This window comes from Puntigrus tetrazona, chromosome 18 (genome assembly GCF_018831695.1).
Source record: "Puntigrus tetrazona isolate hp1 chromosome 18, ASM1883169v1, whole genome shotgun sequence".
NCBI classification, from domain to species: Eukaryota; Metazoa; Chordata; class Actinopteri; order Cypriniformes; family Cyprinidae; genus Puntigrus; species Puntigrus tetrazona.
In genome coordinates this window covers 14,780-34,720 of record NC_056716.1, presented here as the reverse complement: position 1 = coordinate 34,720, position 19,941 = coordinate 14,780, and positions in this window count along the sequence as shown.

Genomic DNA, 19,941 nt, shown 5'->3' with positions numbered 1-19,941 from the left:
GATCCTTCAGTGCCTTGGCCTGATGAACCTGCAACAACGCCAAGCGCGTACTGCAGACGCAGCTTGTCCACAGGCCGCGCAAGGCACTGCCGTTCAGAGCCGACAGTACCTGCAGGCCTGGGGAGTACAGGATCACCGCACTAAGCGGAAGCGGCATTGGGACACAGCTGCATCCCAACTGACCGCTCCACTGGGGGCGATCACCGTAACTCCTGGCTGTGCCGCTGTCAAGGGTGGTGAAGGAGGAGGAGCCACTGGGGCAGTTTCTGGCAGTGAAAGGTGTTTCCATATTCCAGTAAGCTCCTCATGCACTTCCGGGAAGAAAGGTACCAGGGTGGGGCCCTGAGAACCAGCGCGAGCCACCCTTAAATACCAATCATCCAGCCTCGAGGGCCCGGGAAACAGTGGAGGTTTCCACTTGATCCCGATCACCTCGGCGGCCTGGCAAGCATAGCCGCCATTTCTAGATCTGTATCCAGTACATTCAACGCCTGGTAGACGCAGAGAGCAACCGGATCTTCACTTCCAGAAATGTCCTGGCTCACCTTCCGATGCAGCGATTGACTTCTGATCATCAGGGGAGCCAAGAGGGTACAGCTGATACCCCACGTGAGGTCCAGACTGCCCCTTTGCAGCTCCACTGGTTGCAGAGTTTAAGCTTTGTGTCACAACGAAATGGAACCCACCTGTCTGCAGCCAGGATGAGAACCAAGTCGAGCAAACACAAGCTCCGCCTCCTTTTTCAAGGCGACAGAGCCCGCCCATCACTCCAAGATGACCATCTCCTGCGAGGAAATGATTCATCCACAACCGCCACCTCAGCATGCTCAGCCCAGGCACACGAGGCAACGATTGTGACCATCACCTAACACCAGGTAACAACCGCATCCAGAAACACACGGGTGTCGTCGTCTGAAGCAAGACCCACGCTGTCTTCCAAGACGCGTCGAGTTTGCCAGACGTAACGTCGTCTTTAAAAAGACGCACCCGCGAATGCTCTTTTAGTGCTGCGGCAACAGGGGATAGCCGTTTTGCACACAAACAGGGGGTAGTGCAGCCTGATTGTGGCAATCCACTTCGACGCAGAAAACGACCTCCGCTGAAACGCCGCACTCCAACACTCAGATCGTCTTTGGAGCGGAACAGTCACGCTCGGCTCCGAAGCGAAAAGCTGAACATGCGCTGCACCTGCTGCTTATTTATACACGCTGTGATCAGCGGCAGCTGGATGCGATTAGCGCATGCCAATCTTCAATTGGCTCGTTTAGATACACTCGGTAGATTGGTCTCTCGGCGATCCCCAATTCATCGGTCATCCGACGTGACTCGGAGTGACCGACTGAAAGGAACTGCATGATGGAAAGGAATTTTCCATGCAACTGTTTCATGCAACAATTATATATTTTTTCTTTCAATAATCAATACATTGCCAAACTTCTGATATGTTTGCCATGATTTTATTTGGCAACATTAAGACCTCTAAGGTAGAGATTAGCTGAAACTTCCTTTTGCCACATGACAAATCAAATCTGATACTTTGGTTTTATTTAATTGAAGATGACATTGTTTTGTAATGCGATGTGATAGATGAGTATTTGTTTCAGTGTTTTGAATATGTGCATCTCAACATAAATGGTTGTTAAAGTAACTTAATCTACTTCATGTGAACTTTATCTTTTTATCTATGCTGAAACTATTATTTGTTAACTCTGTATGTTGAAAGGCTGATACTACATAACACAGCCGGTCTTCTGAAGCAATAAGTGTATTTTAACTTTATCTAGTTCCTGTAGATCTGTACTGCAACAAAGCACTCTACCAGTTTAATTCTGTACAGTCCCAAATGTTTTGGTTTACTAACACTTATTCATAAAACCGCAGAAAGCATGTTTCATAATTCTAATAACTACTGTGACTATACTAAACATGTGAGTTTCCCAATAATACCGTAGTAGCTATTTTTAGTTCGGCAAGAGTTGATATACTCGCAGCCATTGGATTTGTTTCTTTTATGTTTGATGGTTTAGCGCAGCTGCTTTCACATAAGCCACATCAACTTGGAAAACACTCGTAAGTCCACCACTTTGTCCAATAATTAAATATTGTTTTGACTTTGTAGAGTCACACCATCTCTCATTTTATATTTATTTTCCCAAAATCAATTATTCCATCTTTGCTGGACAGCACAACAGGTAAATGTTTTATAACTTCTAGTTCTTTTTGCTGATTTATTCATGGAAGTGTTATTTAAAGTGCTTTTGTTTAACACTTGTATCTCACTCACACATTTGCGGTGCTGTTTTTGACTGCATACAGTGGGAACATCTCCACGCAGATCCTCCCCACTGATTGGTCAAACTCTCAGATTTACTACTTTTACAATATAACAGGGTTTTTCGATGTCCTCGCTGACAGATATCCTTAAATCGTTCTGCTGGGTTTTCCTGTCATCTTCTATGTGATTTGGCTTATAGTAAGAGGAACAGGAATGGACTCTGTAGCAGAGTTCTTCGATTCTCAACCTCTCTATCTGTGAGGTGTTCCTTTGTATGGAATGTCTTTAAGTCTTTTCATGTATAAAGTAGAAAATATTTGGACAGCTAAGTCTGTTTCAATTCACTAGTCCTCGCAGTCGATCCTCTGTTTCAGTGTCTGTGTGTGTGTAGAACGTTACCTGGCGGTGGTTCTGTCCTGTAACCTTTCTGAGAGTACAAACCTCTCAGATACAGAGTGATCTGCTGTGGTATTGCCTGGGTGGCTACTTTTGCATTAGTGGAATTTGTACATTGTTTTTGTTTAATATGGATGTTGTTTATTTTATATTAATCTTGGCAGAGTTCTCCATCACCTCTCCATCCAGTTGTTTTGTCTCGTGGCTGTTCTCAGAGCTCTGAAGCAGTCAGGACCAGGAGAGAGGGAGAGAGAAGAAATGAGGAAAACCACATGAAGAGAAGAGCATTTTACATCACTCCTAATAACTACTATGACTTTGCTAATTATATATTTCCCATATATGATTTTAATGGATTTTCTAACGTAGAAATTCTGTCATTAGTATCGGCTTTGGGCTGTTTTTTTAATTTTGCCGGATGGGTGCAGCCTATTTTCTTTCTCCACCGAGTCAGAAACTTCCTTTTTTAAATTTCAATAGTATATATTTTTTTCAAATACAAAATCTCTATAATCTATTTTCTCCTGCCAAATATATTTGTATCAGAAATACGAGGTGCATTTAATAGAGCTACAAAGTTTAGCTGAATTTGAACTTGACAAGAACTATTTTCATGGGGTTCATATTTCATGTCTTTATAGCCAAATGCTTTTTATGATAGGTTATTTATAATGTATATATTATCAAACGTAATTAATAGTTAAAATGGTTATACATCACTTAAGAATATTGTATTTCCGTACTGAAATGTGTTGTTTTAGCTTGATTTATAGTAGCTAATAGTTTTTCTTGTAAATGCATGTGAAAGGTTTTTATTGATTTTCAGGTGATCTGACTTTTGTATGAACTATTTTTTTATGGAATACTGGTACTTTTGCTTCAGGACATTAACATGACATTATGACTTTGTATGTTATTGCATCCTTTAATGAAAATATCCTTTGATACTGATCACTGATTTTTGCACAAATTCACTATACATGAGAATATGAGCATACAGGCATTTGATGTGTTCATAATCAGATACTTATGCAAATTGTTTTGTGAAAAATATGTCTCACATAAAAAATATAATAATACAATTATGATTATACATTCAAAAATTAAGACATTGCTTGATATTTTTAGATATTCAAAAACAACTCAGGAATGAAAAGATCCCTGGTATAGGAGTTCTCCAATCATCAGTAGTTATGAGAGAAATAGACAAATAAAACTCATTTCCATGTGTTATCATACGTGTGGAATGTGCTGCAAGGTAATGGAGCACATCTGCGCGGTGTTGTTTTTTGAGCTAAACCAAGTGGACAGAAGAGTATCTGTTTTCAGTGTTTTGTGTGCAGCAGGTGGCTCTTCGGGCTGTGAAATCTTAGCTGGGTTTCTCAAGCTATATGCTGTAGTATATACAATGTTGAAGATACTATATTTGCTCTGTATAAAAATTGACATATATACTTTCTTACTTGTTTTACTTTTGGCCGATTGGTGCAGGCTCTTCTTTTTCTTTACCAGCTAGGGATATACTATTAAATATTTTAATCATCATTATGAAGTCTGTAATCCATCTTGTATCATCCTGATAAAAGACACAAACAGAAAGCTATTGATTTATAAAAAATGTTAAGATGGTATTGTTACTGTTAGGGTTAGAATGCAACTTTGGTCATCTTCTTAGAATTTCAATCTTTTATAAGTAAATGGTAATAACTAATTACATTTTATAGATCCATCAGACTAAAACGTACCACTTTTAACAATATAAAAACTATATATGCAAAACAAAGACACAGTGACAATACTTTAGTTAAAAAAACAAAAAAAAACATAAGACATGTGACAAAATGACCAAGTGTAAAATATTCCAATAAAATCTAGCGTAAACTAGCCCTTAAGGAACCTATTCCTTTTTAACCCCTTTTAACTATTCCTTTAAATCTCTATAAATATGTATATATATATTTCCCAGAGGTAAAGATGAGATATGATGTTCATGTCCAGCTATTTTTCATAGTCCACAAGTTACTTTTATGTTAAATAATGGTCTATTAAAACACAGATCTCACATTTTATGGAGGCATCTTCAGTGAGATCTTTCTCCACTGGTGGATCAAACTCTTCTGATCTCAACAGCACTGAAGTTGAAGCTAGTTTTGAAATGACCTCCTTGGTAGATATAAGTGTAATTCTGTTTTGTTTTCCTCTTAACTCCTATGTGATTTGGCTTATAGTAACAAGAGCAGGGAATGAACTTTGCAACAGAGTTCTTCAGCCTCAATCTTGCTGTCTATGAGCTCTTCATATCTATGCAATCAGTCAAATTATCTCTTCTCAGTTATGATTGGGAAATCACCGGTCGTCCTCTGTTTCAGTGTGTCAGTCTGTGTTGAGCGTTACCTGGCAATCTACCCGATTTAATCCATTAAAATGTTTTGTTGGTATAAATGCACGCAGTTATACTATAAAATTGGACTTGAATTAAACCGGTTTGTTTAGATGGCATCATGTTTGCTTCAAAAATTTATATTTGCACATAAAGAGTTCATTTGCAAAAACAGATAACTCATGTTTTAACTAATTTCAAAAATCAAGTTTTACCATTGTGCATTCCAGTTAAATACAAATGTGCCTCTGTCACATAATAAACAAATGTTTTAGCGCCACTCTCTGGACATTTGCTTATTGAAAATGCTGTGAAACCAGTGGGTAACAATGACAGGTATTATTTTGAGAATCCACCGCTGTTCAAGAGGATTCATTCACAAATTGTGAATTTCAGATCATGTATTAGCCTATCTTTCAGGACACTGAGACTTATTCACTGTAATCAACTGTTTTTGAGAATCTAATTTTTAAAATTATGACATTTACACTGGCTGTTATGTGATTTGTGATATTTGCATGTAATAAATAATATATCTAGCATTGCAGATTCTGGCATATGAGCTGTACTGGACTGACATAAGAGGCAGAGATTGTTAATACTGAAATAGTAAAGAGCTGATATGATTCAGGTAAATTAAGTTGAACTAAACCCCAGTTTTGTAAACCTACTGTGATGTCATAACTTATTATGCTGCTGAAAGTAGAGTTATATCAGATTTTGTCACTATAGTTTGAAAAAAAAAAAAAAAGTTGAGAAAAATCTCTGTGGTTTTCACATACATGCCTTTGTGTATTTCCAGATGAATTCAGTAAGTGGGCATTTAAATGTTCTCAAACGACACCATATCAAATTTAGACTTTCACACTCCTGGATGTATCTTCAACCTCCTTGTTGGCGCTTCCTGATGTGATCTGGCTGATCGTCACAGGAGCTGGAAATGGAGTTCTGCGCCAGAGTTCTTCAGCCTACCCAATCTGTCTGTTTGTGAGATTGTCCTCTGTCTGCAGTCTTTTTGTTTCTAGTGAGCAGAGCTTGTCCATATCACCAGTATTTTATGGCATTTCTATCAGGTTTTTCTACCACTGGCTGTCCTCTGTTTCAGTGTCTGATCTGTGTCGAGCGTTACCTGGCGGTGCTTCATCCTGTAACCTTTCTGAAGTACAAACCTCTCAGATACAGAGTGATCTGCTCTATTTTATCCTGGATAGTTATCCTTTTTGTCCTGTGTGCTTTTTGTTTTAGCTGTTATTCAGTTTGAGATGTATTTGTTTATGAGTTGGTTCTTGTTAGGCCTTCTTACTTTTTCTGTTTGTTTCACTGATTGTTTAGATGTTCTCCAGATTTTTGAGCTTGAGGTCAGGACCAGGAGAGAAGAAAAGTTGATAGGAGAAAACCCTGAAGAAAAAGCAGATTATATAGAGCTTAAAAATTATAATGGGGTTTTTGTTAATATATTGGGTATTTGTTGACAGGACTCAGGACCAGACACTTGAGTTTGTTGCAGCAATCACAGTCTGTTGTTGTGTTTTTGCTGGGCATTTGCTGTATCTCCACATGACTGGTAAACTACCTTTCTGTAAATTGTTCTTTAACAATATTATTAATATGTTCATAATCCATTTAGTTGAAAGATGAAGTGTAGCCATCATTTTCTTATTTTTCTGTATCACTGATTGTTTAGATTAAATGATAGATACCTAAGCAATAGATTAAGATTATTTTGAACATGTGAAAACATTAGCAAAGGACTCTAGGACCAGTCTGATAATTAGCTGTCAGTTAGTAACATTAGTTTACATGTGACTGGTGTTTAATAATTATATAATAATAATAAATCCTGAATTACGTTGTTAACAGCTGCATTGATCATTTAAGCTTATTTGTGCAACTTTTGGAATAATTTTTAGGATGATAAATTGCATTTATCTTTATTCAGGATTATTCAACAGTGACTCCATTGTGCAATTACGATGTTAGCATTTGTTACCAAAGGAAATGCAGTTTTGGCTTGTGATTGGTGTTTAAATTTAGCATTACCTAGGATTAATCATTACTGTAGAAGTGTTGTTCATTGAATTAATACCGTGTACTTAAGTGTTGCCCATATAATGTCATTTAATCTAATAAATAAATGATATGAGAGAAACAAAATAAACTACATGTGCAGCTGGATGTAGCTGGATTACTTCAGTCAAATGACTCAATAGCAATGATTGTGTAATCATGCAAATGTTAAAAATTATCATAATAATATTAATGATAATCCAACCACAAACCTCAAGCACGACTGCCTATAAAACAACTAAATAAATAAAGATATTAAAATGTCAATAACTACAGCACAGATTGGTAATGCAAAACTGGTAATGCATTTGTGTGCTTCAGTTCACACCGACGATATTAGACAGACCAGTGCTTATGACTGTTTTGAGTAATTGATATAAATGTGGGACAGATCAAGAGCGTATGTTCCTGCTCATTTTAAAACCAGCCATAATACCACATTATTTTAATTACCCAGAAATTCTAAAAGAGGCCCCAAGGTTCGATTACCCATGCAAAGTGTCTCATTTGTGTTTCTGCCCACAATGTTGCATGTTCTGATTTATATATTTAAATGTGTTTTGTATTGCCTGTGCATTAAATAACCCACATACATTTTTTGCATGGCTTGAATGTGTTCAGTCTGATTTCTGAAGTTAAACACCATTTCCTTTAAAATGTACTTTTCCTATTATTGTTTGCATAGCTGATGTACTGTGTAATGTTGAGAATATAAAATCACTTTAAGTACGTTTGACAGCATTGAGACTGAACATTCACTCTTCAGGTGACAATTTAACTCTTTTCGATTCTAATATTCTACTGTGCTGTTTGTTATTGCGTATATATAGTTATCAGTTGAAGATATGGGTTTTGAGTTCTGTTTTGACTTTGGAAGAAGTAAAATTTGTATTTACTAAATGTCCTAATCTACAAGGATTGTACATTGAAGTGTGTATGCATTTAGCCTCACATTTGACCTTCTGTTGTGTATTGTAACTGCACTGTTAGTAAGTCTGACCATAACCTTTTTAGATGCACTTCCTCTTTCAGTATCAGTATTTGTTTATATTTATTTGTTGGTTTGGAGTGAGAAGAAGAGGGTGACATGAGTAACCCTGCAGTGAACTTCACCACGCAAGAAGCATCCGCCAACCTCACATCATCGAAATTTTTATGAAATTGGCATCCTAGAATTGTATGGTTTTGGCTTTAATTTCATGATTGGTTTTCCTACAAACACTTATTGATCTGGCTCATCACCACGGGAAGAGGAGCTGGAGTTCCATCAGAGTTCTTTATCCTCAATCTTTCTGTTTGTGGGCTCTTTTTCTCTGTGAACTCCATGTTCTTCTTTTTAACAAAATGGTTGCTGTTTCAAGTCTAGTAGTATCATCTCAGTTTTTTTTAGGTTTTGTCATCACCGGTTCTCCTTTGTTTCAGTTACTGATGTGTGTGGAGCGTTACCTGGCCGTGGTTCATCCTGTAACCTTTCTGAAGTACAAACCTCTCAGATACAGAGTGATCTGCTGCTCTGTAGCCTGGATCATTATACTTGGATCCTGTTTAATCTGTATGTTTAGTTTTCTTCTGTCTGCCTGCGTTCTTATGTATGTGTGTGGTTCCTCTCGCTGCAATGTCTGCTCTTGCTCTCTGTTCAGATGTTCTGCTGCTTGGCTGTTCTCAGAGCTCTGAAGCAGTCAGGACCAGAGAGAGAGGGAAAGAGAAAAGGAGGAAAACAACACAAAGGAAAGCGTTTTATCTCATTCTAATAACTACCGTGAATACGCTTATCATATATGTTCCATTTACTGTAACTGGACTGTTATCTGCTTTGACAGAGCAGCCTTCTCAGATTCTCTGGTCATTTAGTTTTATTTGTTTACTCTGGCCAATTTTGTGCCAACAATTCTTTTCTGCTCCGACTTGGAAATCACTTCTGCCTCTGCATCTGTAACATGTAAAGTTAATTATTTTTTCATCATGATGCAATTAATGGATAAAATTTATTTATTTATTTTTTTATATATCAGGACATTTGAGCACCGTTATGTCAGTAACCCCAACTTGTAATAAATTTGTTTACTGGTATAGGAAAAAATATTTCTTATTGGCTGAATTTGGCTAATTTGGCAAAGATTCTCAAGCTTCAATTCACATTGACTAAATTATGAAATTTTAAAATGATGCTTTGAAGACAGCCAGCATTTATGACTCTTCAAATAATTGAGCTGATAAAAATCAGATTTAGATCAAGGCTGTGGATTTGAGTTTTTAAAAACAAATGTTTTAAAGGGGTGTGCAATAAAGATATTATCTTAATGAGTGTGTTCAGACTACAAATGGAAAGACCTCTGTCCCTTTTTGAAGTTTTAATATGCAAATATGCCTGTGTACAGTTCATAACATTGTCAAAGCTAGTGATGATTCATTTCAGTGAGGCAGTTGTTTTGAATGTATACACTAAAATGATTTGTTTACTGTACCTCTTTGCAGGTTATTAAAAAAATAGTGTGTTTTGCTATTTACCAAAAAGGTTTATTGCATTCATTTTTTCAAAAATATAAAAAAATACATAGTAATAGTAACATTTTGAATAGTTTGATTTACAGCATATTATATTGTATGCATAGCTATTGAGGTTTTTACACAAAATCCTTATTCCCATTATTTACATCATTACAGTTAGCAAATTCAAACTAACTTAATTCATTTTCAAATTAATTATATTGCTTTATTTAATAAAATATGTAGTTGCACTTCTGAAATACTTAAGTCATTTAATTTGTACTTACACATACTTAAGTTACACAAACATTACAGCTGAGGGCTATATAAAATGTACACATCTAATTACTATGTAATTACAGGTATTATGGACAACATAAAGTGGGACTAATTCTCCTTTAGGATTTGCATATGGTTTTAATAAAAACACTGCATTGTTATTCATTACAACTTCAATGTATACACTAATGTTGATTTATTTGATTCAATTGATGGATTGAGTGGATTGATTCCTTCATTGCAGCTTTAATCATTTGAAATGTTTGGTTCGTTTGAGTGACTTGGTTTGTTTGAGTCAGTCGATGATTCAGTTAAGTGATTCAGTCAATGATTCATTTACTGGTTGAATTACCAATTCAAAAATGACTTTTTGCTCTTGTAGGGGTTATAAGTGACTTATTTAGTCTTTTCTTATAATTATATATAACTACTTATACACCACTGTGCCATATAACCTGTCCTCAGTATCATAGATGCTGGATGGTAGAACATACTGCAGCTTTTGCAAGGTGTATTGTACAAAATGTGTCAGAAAACAAATAAAATAACTTAAATTTATTTGGATAATCAAAATATTTGGGTCTCATTTAGAAAATTGTATGTAAATGTAAATTGAAATCATGTCCGGACATGGGCTCATGACAGCTGTGAAGCTTTCCAACTTTAAATAAACTGAACATTCTCTCTTTGAGTGAACACTACTTAAAACCCCACAGCTATATAAATTATTACTATTACATGGCGTGACATTTAAAATGAGTAGAATGGGGGAATTAAGCTGTTGTAGAATGATTTAAAAATGACTTTTTTATAATTAAACTCCCTACTCCCATAGATCACAGACTTTGTTCTTTGTGCCTCTGATTGAAGAAAGTACAGTACACACTTTAACAGACCTCATTCTTCTACCAACAATACATTGTATCTATTTTTAGAAATAGGCATATTACAAATGTATCAGCTTTACTGATATGAATTATATAAGGAGAACAACAATACATAGTTGCAGCAGCTAGAACTAATGGGTTTCAATCAAATGATTCGATTCCAGAACAACGATGACAGAATCATGCAAATATTAAAAATAGTCGTAATAATATAAATGATTATGCTACCTCAAACCTCAAGCATGACTGCCTATAAAACAACTAAATAAATGTATGGAAATGTCAGTATGTTGTTAACCACAACATGTGCAGTTGTTTAATGCTGCAAGCAAATAGCAAGCTAGTTTTGCATGCTACCTGGCTAGTGCTGGCTAAACACATTTTTAATGCCTTTGTGTGCTTCAAATCACATCCAATACATTATGAAAATTTTAAAGAGCATTGACTGACCAGCATATTTTGATTAAAGGAATAGTTTTTAAATGAGTTCTGTTTCTTCATCAAAACAAAAAATTTAGCATTGCATCGTTTTCTCACCATTCATCTGCAATGAATGGGTGCCATCAGAATAAGAGTCCAAACAGCTGATAAAAATATCATAAAAATCCACAAGTAATTCACATGTCTGCAATCCATCAATTCAAATCTTGACAGGAGTAAAGCTGCATGCTTTAAAAAAACCCATCATTAAGGCATTTAACTTTAACAAATTACTTATTGCATTGGTTATTTAAAGTATATAAACACAGTATATACATATATATATATATATATATATATATATATATATATATATATATATATATACTGTGTTTATATGTATATATATATATATATATATATATATATATATATATATATATATATATAAACACATTTTTTTCACATTTTTTTCCAAAGCTCATACTCAAGATGTGTAAAAATCTCAATACACTGCCACAAAATATGTCAAAGTGCAAACTGGCCTGTATTTACATCAAGTTAAATGAGAAAAGAATTCATAAATGAATCATAACATATAACAAAAATGTATTATTTGTGCCAAAGCCCCACATATATGGTGTTTGCTCATTGTGTGAACAGTTTAAAAAAGTAACCTAAAGGTAAATGAGTCTTAGCGATTGTTAAAAATGTAAAAAAAAAAAAAGGTCTGTAAAGTATAACAAATTGTGTATCTTTGCATGCGTGGCTTGAATGTGTTCAATTTGGCCTCTGAAGCTAAGTACCTTTTTAAGCGGCCATTTAGACGTACTGTTTGCATAGCTGATGTACTGTGTAATATTTCGAATATAAAATGATGCAAACGTACTAATGACAGCTGTGAAGGCCAACTATAAAACGGTAATGAGATTTATGTTCGTCCAGAGTCGGAGCGTTTACTCTTCAGGTGACAAACTCGTCTTTTAATTTGAATCATTTGATTTTATTGTGCTTTACGATATTTAAAAAAATACTGTTGTTTATGTAAATCACATGTTAAAGATTTGGGGAGGGGATTTGTTAATTGGAATAAATGACTGACTGAACTCTATTTTGAAAGTTTGAATTAGTCATGTGAGCATTCATTTACCTCAAGGTCTTTTTTTTCAGCTTGTTTTGGTATAATGACTGTTAACCAAAACCGTTATACATGTATGCTTGTGTCTTTAGATCACAATCACTGGTATTTATTTTGGAGTGAGAACGTGAAAGCAGAGGACAAGATGAATAACTTTACCATACATCAAGCATCTACCAACCTCACAACCCTTCATTTTTTTGAAAACAGCATGGAAGAAATCTATATGTCAGGTGTCATTTTCATATTTGCTCTTCTTGTGCACTCCTGTGTCATACTTTTCATCATCACAGGAAATGGAGTCGCACCCGAGATCTTCAACCTCAACCTCTCTGTTTGTGAGATCATGTTCTGTCTGAGTTCTTTATTATGTCTATTGATGAAGGACATTTTATTCACACCATTAGCAAAGCTTTCACCAGGACTGGCCTTCACCGGTCGTCCTCTGTTTCAGTGTCTGATCTGTGTGGAGCGTTACCTGGCGGTGGTTCATCCTGTAACCTTTCTGAAGTACAAACCTCTCAGATATAGAGTGATCTGCTGCGCTGTGGCCTGGATAATTGTTCTTGCCTCCTGTCTGTCATGCATGCTCTGTGTAATGTTGAAAAACTTTTATATGTATTCATGGTTTTTCTCTATGGAGTTGCTATTCTTCCTCTTCATCCAGTTGTTCTGCTGTGTGGCTGTTCTCAGAGCTCAGCAGACTGGGAGAGAGGAGAAGAGAAAGAGACAGAAGAAAACCCCATAAAGAAGAGGGCATATTATCTCATTCTGATTACTACTGTGAGCATGGTTGTCATGCATGTGCCATACACTATAAGTGGAGTTTTCACTGCTCTGACACAATATTTTTCAGTTTTTTGGTTTATTAGTCTTATTTGTTTTATGGTGGCTGGTCTTGTACAACCTGTCCTTTATCTGCACCGCACTGGGAGACTCTTTTGCCTCCGTTCATTATAAAACCTAAGTCTGTAATCCTTTTTCTATATGTGATTGTGCATCTGATTTTATATTTAACAAAAAGACATGTCAATATAATAAATAGCACATACTTAATATATTGCCAGGCTTTGCATCTGTGGCTTAGATGTGTTACACTTGGCGTCTCATGTTGAGCATTATGGTTTTTCAAACTCATTATTCCCCCTTATTGTTTGCATAGTTGCTATTCTGTGTATTGTAGAATATAAAATCATGCGCATACACTTAATGGCAGGTGTGAAGTCAGACTATAAAACAGCAGTGAAATATATTTTATTCCATAGAGACTGGACTTTCACAAGTCAGGTGACTTCTATTCAATTATTTCTTGATGTTAAGGGATGTTTAATAAGTTAATAAGTCCACTGTGAAGGGTTTCGGGGAGGTAAAGAATTGCTTCTATAATTAAAAAGGGCTCTTTTTTTCTTTATTGAACTAACATAACAGTTTATTTGAAACCATTACTCACATCTCGATTTGTTCAAAATTGTTTTTCTCTCTTTAGATTTCAATTATGGAATTTAAAATTCCTACGTTTGTGGACTCAAGACAGACCGATAAAAATGAATAGTTCTGCAGTGAACTTCACCACACCTGAAGCATCTGAAGCATCTGAAATGCTAGAATGTTATACATCGGGCTTTAATTTCACGTTTGGTTTTCTTATACACTCCTATGTTCTGTGGCTCATCGTCAAAGGAACAGGAAATGGAGTCGCATCTGAATATTTCAACCTCAATCTCTCTGTTTGTGAGATCTTGTTCTGTCTGAACTGTTTATTAAGTATTGTGGTAAACACCATAAAATTTCACGGATTAACGAAATTACCAGTGTTTCTACAAGGACTTGCGTTCACTGGTCGTCCTCTGTTTCAGTGTCTGATCTGTGTAGAGCGTTACCTGGCGGTGGTTCATCCTGTAACCTTTCTGAAGTACAAACCTCTCAGATACAGAGTGATCTGCTGCACTGTGGCCTGGATAATCACTCTTGCATCCTGTTTGTTCTGCCTGTTTTCTTCAATCTCATATACTTTTTATATATATTCGTGGTTTTTCTCAATTCAGTTGCTACTTTTACTCTCCATCCAGTTGTTTTGTCTCGTGGCTGTTCTCAGAGCTCTAAAGCAGTCAGGACCAGGAGAGAGAGGGAGAGAGAGAGAGGAGGAAAACCACATGAAGAAAAGAGCGTTTAATATCATTCTAATAACTACAGTGAGCATGGTCATCATGCTTGTGCCATATACTATTACTGGACTCATTACTGCTGTGAAACAATTTTATTCAGCTCTTTGGTTTTTCAGTTTTTTGTGTTTTATGCTGGCTGGTTTTGTGCAGCCTGTTCTTTACCTGCACCGAATAAGGAAACTGTTTTGCCTTGCTTCCTTTATAAAAGCTAAACTGCAATTTAGATCTAATTCTAAATTACATGTATAGTCTTTAGTGTTTTTTGGCTGAAGTAAAGACTGCAGTGTTTTGTGATCAGATTGCCGCTCAGTTTAGCTCCCGGACCACATTATTTGTGTTTGTCTTAAAGACTAAAGGAGTAGATGGACTTTGCATATACAATGTACTCTTTATATAATGTGTATTGAAATCTGTGTGTGTTTTGTGTGTTATCAGTGTGTGATAAGGTGATGAGAAAAGACTGATTGACTAAATAGTCTAAATAATCAATTTCAAGAGCAGTTTCTAAGCAAAATCTAAAATGTTCAAGGACATGTTCTTTAAAATAACTAATGGTGTTTTCATTTTAATTGCAATTTATAACATAAAAACAAAGTTAAACACTTTTAATGACTTTTTTACATTCTACTATTATTTTATATAAAAAATCTCTAAATTCTAGCAAATATACATGTACAATTTTTTTTATGTTTAACAAGGTTAATAATACTACTAATAATTAATAATAATAAATGCACAAAAAAATAAGGTTAGGTATAGGTCGTTCCTACAAATTCACACAAATTGCCAAATATTTTTACACTTTTAGGTAAGTTAAAGATTTACAGCTCTTGTACTTATGTTTCTTCAGAGTCTAGACTAGACGTAAATGTTTTAACAGTCGATATATAAAGTTAAAAAGCAGAGCTGGGGTAGGGCCAGGCAGCAGTTCTACATAAACCTCCCTTATTGATTTCGTCCATTATTAGACTTGCCAAGGTTGTTAAGGTAGCGTTGCATTTCGAGGCTTCAAATCAGGCTTCAAAACAACATTCACTGTTCAGGTGATTAACTAAGATTTTTAATATGTATTAGTATTAGTAAGTGTAATAGTATTTTTTAATTGTGTTGACCCTGATATGTTTGTTGTCAGTTTTACGATTATCATTTTTTTTCCTTTAATGTTAATAACAAACAGCTCTACAATGAACCTGACTATACCTGGGGTTTCCACCAACATCTGAGTTTGAGTTTGTTCGAGTAGGCATACTAGAGATTTCTCTGCTAAGCTGTCATTTTATGTTCTGTCTTCTTACAAACTTCTGTGTTGAGCGTTACCTGGCGGTGGTTCATCCTGTAACCTCTCAGATATAGAGTGATCTGCTGTATTGTGGTCTGGATAATCACTATTAGCTCCTGTCTGTTCTGCTTGTCATTCAGCAATCGCATTTATATATAGTTTAACTCAATTCACTTAGTTGCGTCTGATGCACATGTATGATGCACAATATGAGTAGCATCGGAGTAGTACATTATATTACTAGTAAAAAAAATTTACATGAAAATTAAGTGCGACTGTTGCTTAAAAACATTTGAGGTCACGCAGCAGTCTTACATAACCCTCCCACATAAATTTTTTTTCTTCATTTATTAGACTTGCCAAGCTAGTTCAGGAAGCATTTTATTTCTTTAGGCTACAAAACAGCACAGAAATCGGATACATTCATTGACATTCAATCTTCAGGTGATAAATTTGTTTTCTTTTATTGCATCGACCATGCTATTTTTGTTATCAGACTTATTAAAATATGTTTCCTGCAAGCCTTTTTTGTTACAGTAATAGGTTACTTGTAATTAAACTGACTAGATTACAACTGCATGTATGGATGGAGCTATTTATCAATTCACACTGTTAAATACACAATTAAAAATGAAGGTGCTTAAAATGTTCTTCACAGCGATGCCATAGAAGAACAGTTTTTGGTCCTACAAATGACCATTCAGCCAAAGGTTCTTTAAAGAACCCTTTCTTTCTTACCATTTTTCTTATAAAAAAGAACCTTCTTTCACCACAAAGAACCTTTTGAGAAACTGAAAGGCTCTTCAGATGTTAAAGGTTCTTTATGGAACCATTTTGACAAAACTGTTCATATATGGCATCGTGAAGCGCTTTTGTATTTAAGAGTATACACACAGTGGTTTATAACTCAAGTCGCTGTTTATTTGTTTCATTTTCAGATATTCTCATATCAGCTGGTTATAATTCAGTCGACATCCAATAGGTCTGGCCACCATGGTTTCTTTTTTTGAGCTAAGAAGATAGAATGGAGTTCCTGAATTGCTCTGTAATAAATCTTACTTTATCTGACGTTTCCACCGACATCACGACATCTGAGTTTGAGTTTGTCCGAGTAGGCATACTAGAAATTTCTCTGCTGAGCTGTCATTTTACATTTGGTCTTCTTACAAACGTCTATGTTATATGGCTCAAATGGAGTCACATCAGAGTTCTTCATCCTCAATCTCTCTGTTTCTGAGATCTTGTTCTCTCTGGATTCCTTATTCAGTATATTGGGACTAACCCAAAACGTTCAAATCTTTACATCATTAACACTGTTTTTCCAAGGACTAGGCATAACGGGTCACCTGCTGTTTCAGTGTCTGATCTGTGTAGAGCGTTACCTGGCGGTGGTTCATCCTGTAACCTTTCTGAAGTACAAACCTCTCAGATACAGAGTGATCTGCTGTGCTGCAGCCTGGATAATCACTCTTGGCTCTTGTTTATTATGATTTTTAAGCAAGAATTATGTCTATACATGGTTTCTCTCAATTCACTTACTCGTTGTTTTCTTGATTGAATTGTTCTGCTGTTTGACTATTCTCAGAGCTCTGAAGCAGTCAGGACCAGGAGAGAGAAGAGAGAGAGAGAAAGAAAATCAAGCAAAGAAAAGAGCATTTTGGCTGATACTAATTACTACTATGAATATGGCTATCATGTATTTACCATGCGCTATTATTGGACTCATAACTGCTGCGACACAACAAAATATTCCTTTACTTTTGTATTTTAGTTTTATTTGTTTTACACTGGCAAATTTTGCTCAGCCTGTTCTTTATCTGCACCGGACAGAGAAACTGTTCTGCATTGGTTCAGCAACTAACTAATCATGGTTTTGCTGGTTGTGAAAGTTTTTGATGCAAGCTTGTCCCTCAGCCGTTGACATTTTCCTTTTTCATGGGTGTAGAGTCGATTTTACTAGATTCAAAATCCATAAATGTAATTAATAGCACTGACTGATTTGGTTAGACTGCAATCTATCATAACAAGTTAGAAAAACAAAATTAGACGTATGTTGACTTTTTAAAGAAGATTTATCTGACATCCAAAATAACAATGTTCCTATAGCATAAGTCTTTCTCAATGCAAAAAAAAATGTAATACTTGGAACCTCTTGCTTTGTATTTGCATATTACTAATACAACCTTGGAAAAAGCTGTAATAATAGACTGTAGAACTGCAGTGACATTTATTGTATGCATATCAGACAGACTGGACATTCATAGTTCAGGTAATATGCTTTTTAAAATTTCATTAATGTTCTTTTATTATACTAAAGTTAATATAACAATAAAAGGCATTGTAAGAGATGGCTTGGAGGATTTTTAAATTGAACATGAGTAGCAGAACTTATGTACTTGAAACATCATTTTGACAATTATAACATCATAAATTCATGGTTTGTAGAGTTGCATATTACAGTGTATAATTTTCAAAATTTCATAATTTTCAATTATGTATTTAAAATATATGGAACAACAAGTGGATTTGCATCCTGGATCTATTTGTCCTGATAATATTCTGTTTCTAAATTCTTTGTTTTTTAGATTATAAGATTTAAGTCTTATAATAATTTCTACATTTTTGATAGGACTAGGCATGACTGGTTGAGTTAGACATGACTGGTCAAATTAAGTGTGATCTGCTGCACTTTAATTTTCAAAAAACAAGTATGTCATGGAAGGAAAATATAAGCAGAGGGAAAGCTAATGAATTTTTTTTGTATCCACAGAAGAAATACAGTGAAAGGTTTTTAGAAATCAAAACTAGAGCAGCTCAGCTATGCATACTTTCAGAAGAAAATATTCCAAACTGCATGTTTTTTTAATACAAATAATACACAAAAGATTGCCATCTTTTAGAACCAAATTGTTTATTATATTTTCATATTATAGGACAACTATGAACCTATTCACAAATTCCCTAGTAGCAGCTCAAGTCAGTCTACAAAACACATCAAAGAGATTTCTACAAATCCAGAGAGATTGGAGACACTTTCTTCAGGTAAAGAAATAAAAAAAAAAAATCAGTTTTAAATATGAAATGTGAAAAACATTAATTAATAAAATGTTAACACATGTATAACTGCTTGCAGCTACCTTTCCAACCTATACTCTAAGAAGATAAACAAAGAAAAAATGAATTCCACAATGGAAGAATCTACAAACTTCACATCAATGCCACATTCTCTTTTGCCTGTGAGCAAAATAGACATGTTTGTGTATATCATCAATACCCTGTTCGGTTTTCCTTTGCACTCATACATTATATGGCTCATCGTCACAGGAACAGGAAGTGGAGTTGCATCAGAGTTCTTCAACATCAATCTTTCTTTTTGTGAATTATGTTTTTCATTCAATTGTTTGATAATAGTACTGTCAAATGTTGTTCACGGTCTCAATGCATTAAAAGTATTTTTAATTGGTATTACTGTCACCGGGCGTCCTCTGTTTCAGTGTCTGATCTGTGTAGAGCGTTACCTGGCGGTGGTTCATCCTGTAACCTTTCTGAAGTACAAACCTCTCAGATACAGAGTGATCTGCTGCTCTGCGGTTTGGACAATCAGTTTTGGCTCCTGCTTTGGCTGCATGTTTACTATAGCCTATAGCATTCATGCATTTTTATGGTTCTTCTCACTACAGTTCCTTCTCTTTCTCCCAGTCCAGTTGTTTTGTCTTATGGCTGTTCTCAGAGCTCTGAAGCAATCAGGACCAGGAGAGAGAGGAGGAGAGAGAAAAGAAGAAAACCACATGAAGAGAAGGGCGTTTTATATCATTCTAATAATTACTGTATGCATGGTCATCATATTTGTGCCGATGACTTTTGCAGGATTCTTCACTATTTTCACTAATCTGGACGCTGCTCGTTACAGGAGTTTGGGTTTTGTTTGTTTTATTTTGGGTGGCTTTGTGCATCCTCTTCTTTTTCTTCACCGGGCCGGGAAACTCTCCTGTGCCTGTTCCTCATGAAACAAAAACTGTAATTAAACATTGTTACTAAACAACCTATTATTAAAGTAAACCCTGATTTTGCATATGCCTATTATTGTATTTATTACATTTTCTTTATTCTTGGTTATAAGCAAATACAAAAAAAAAACATTTAAGTGTGACAATATGGCTTTATTATG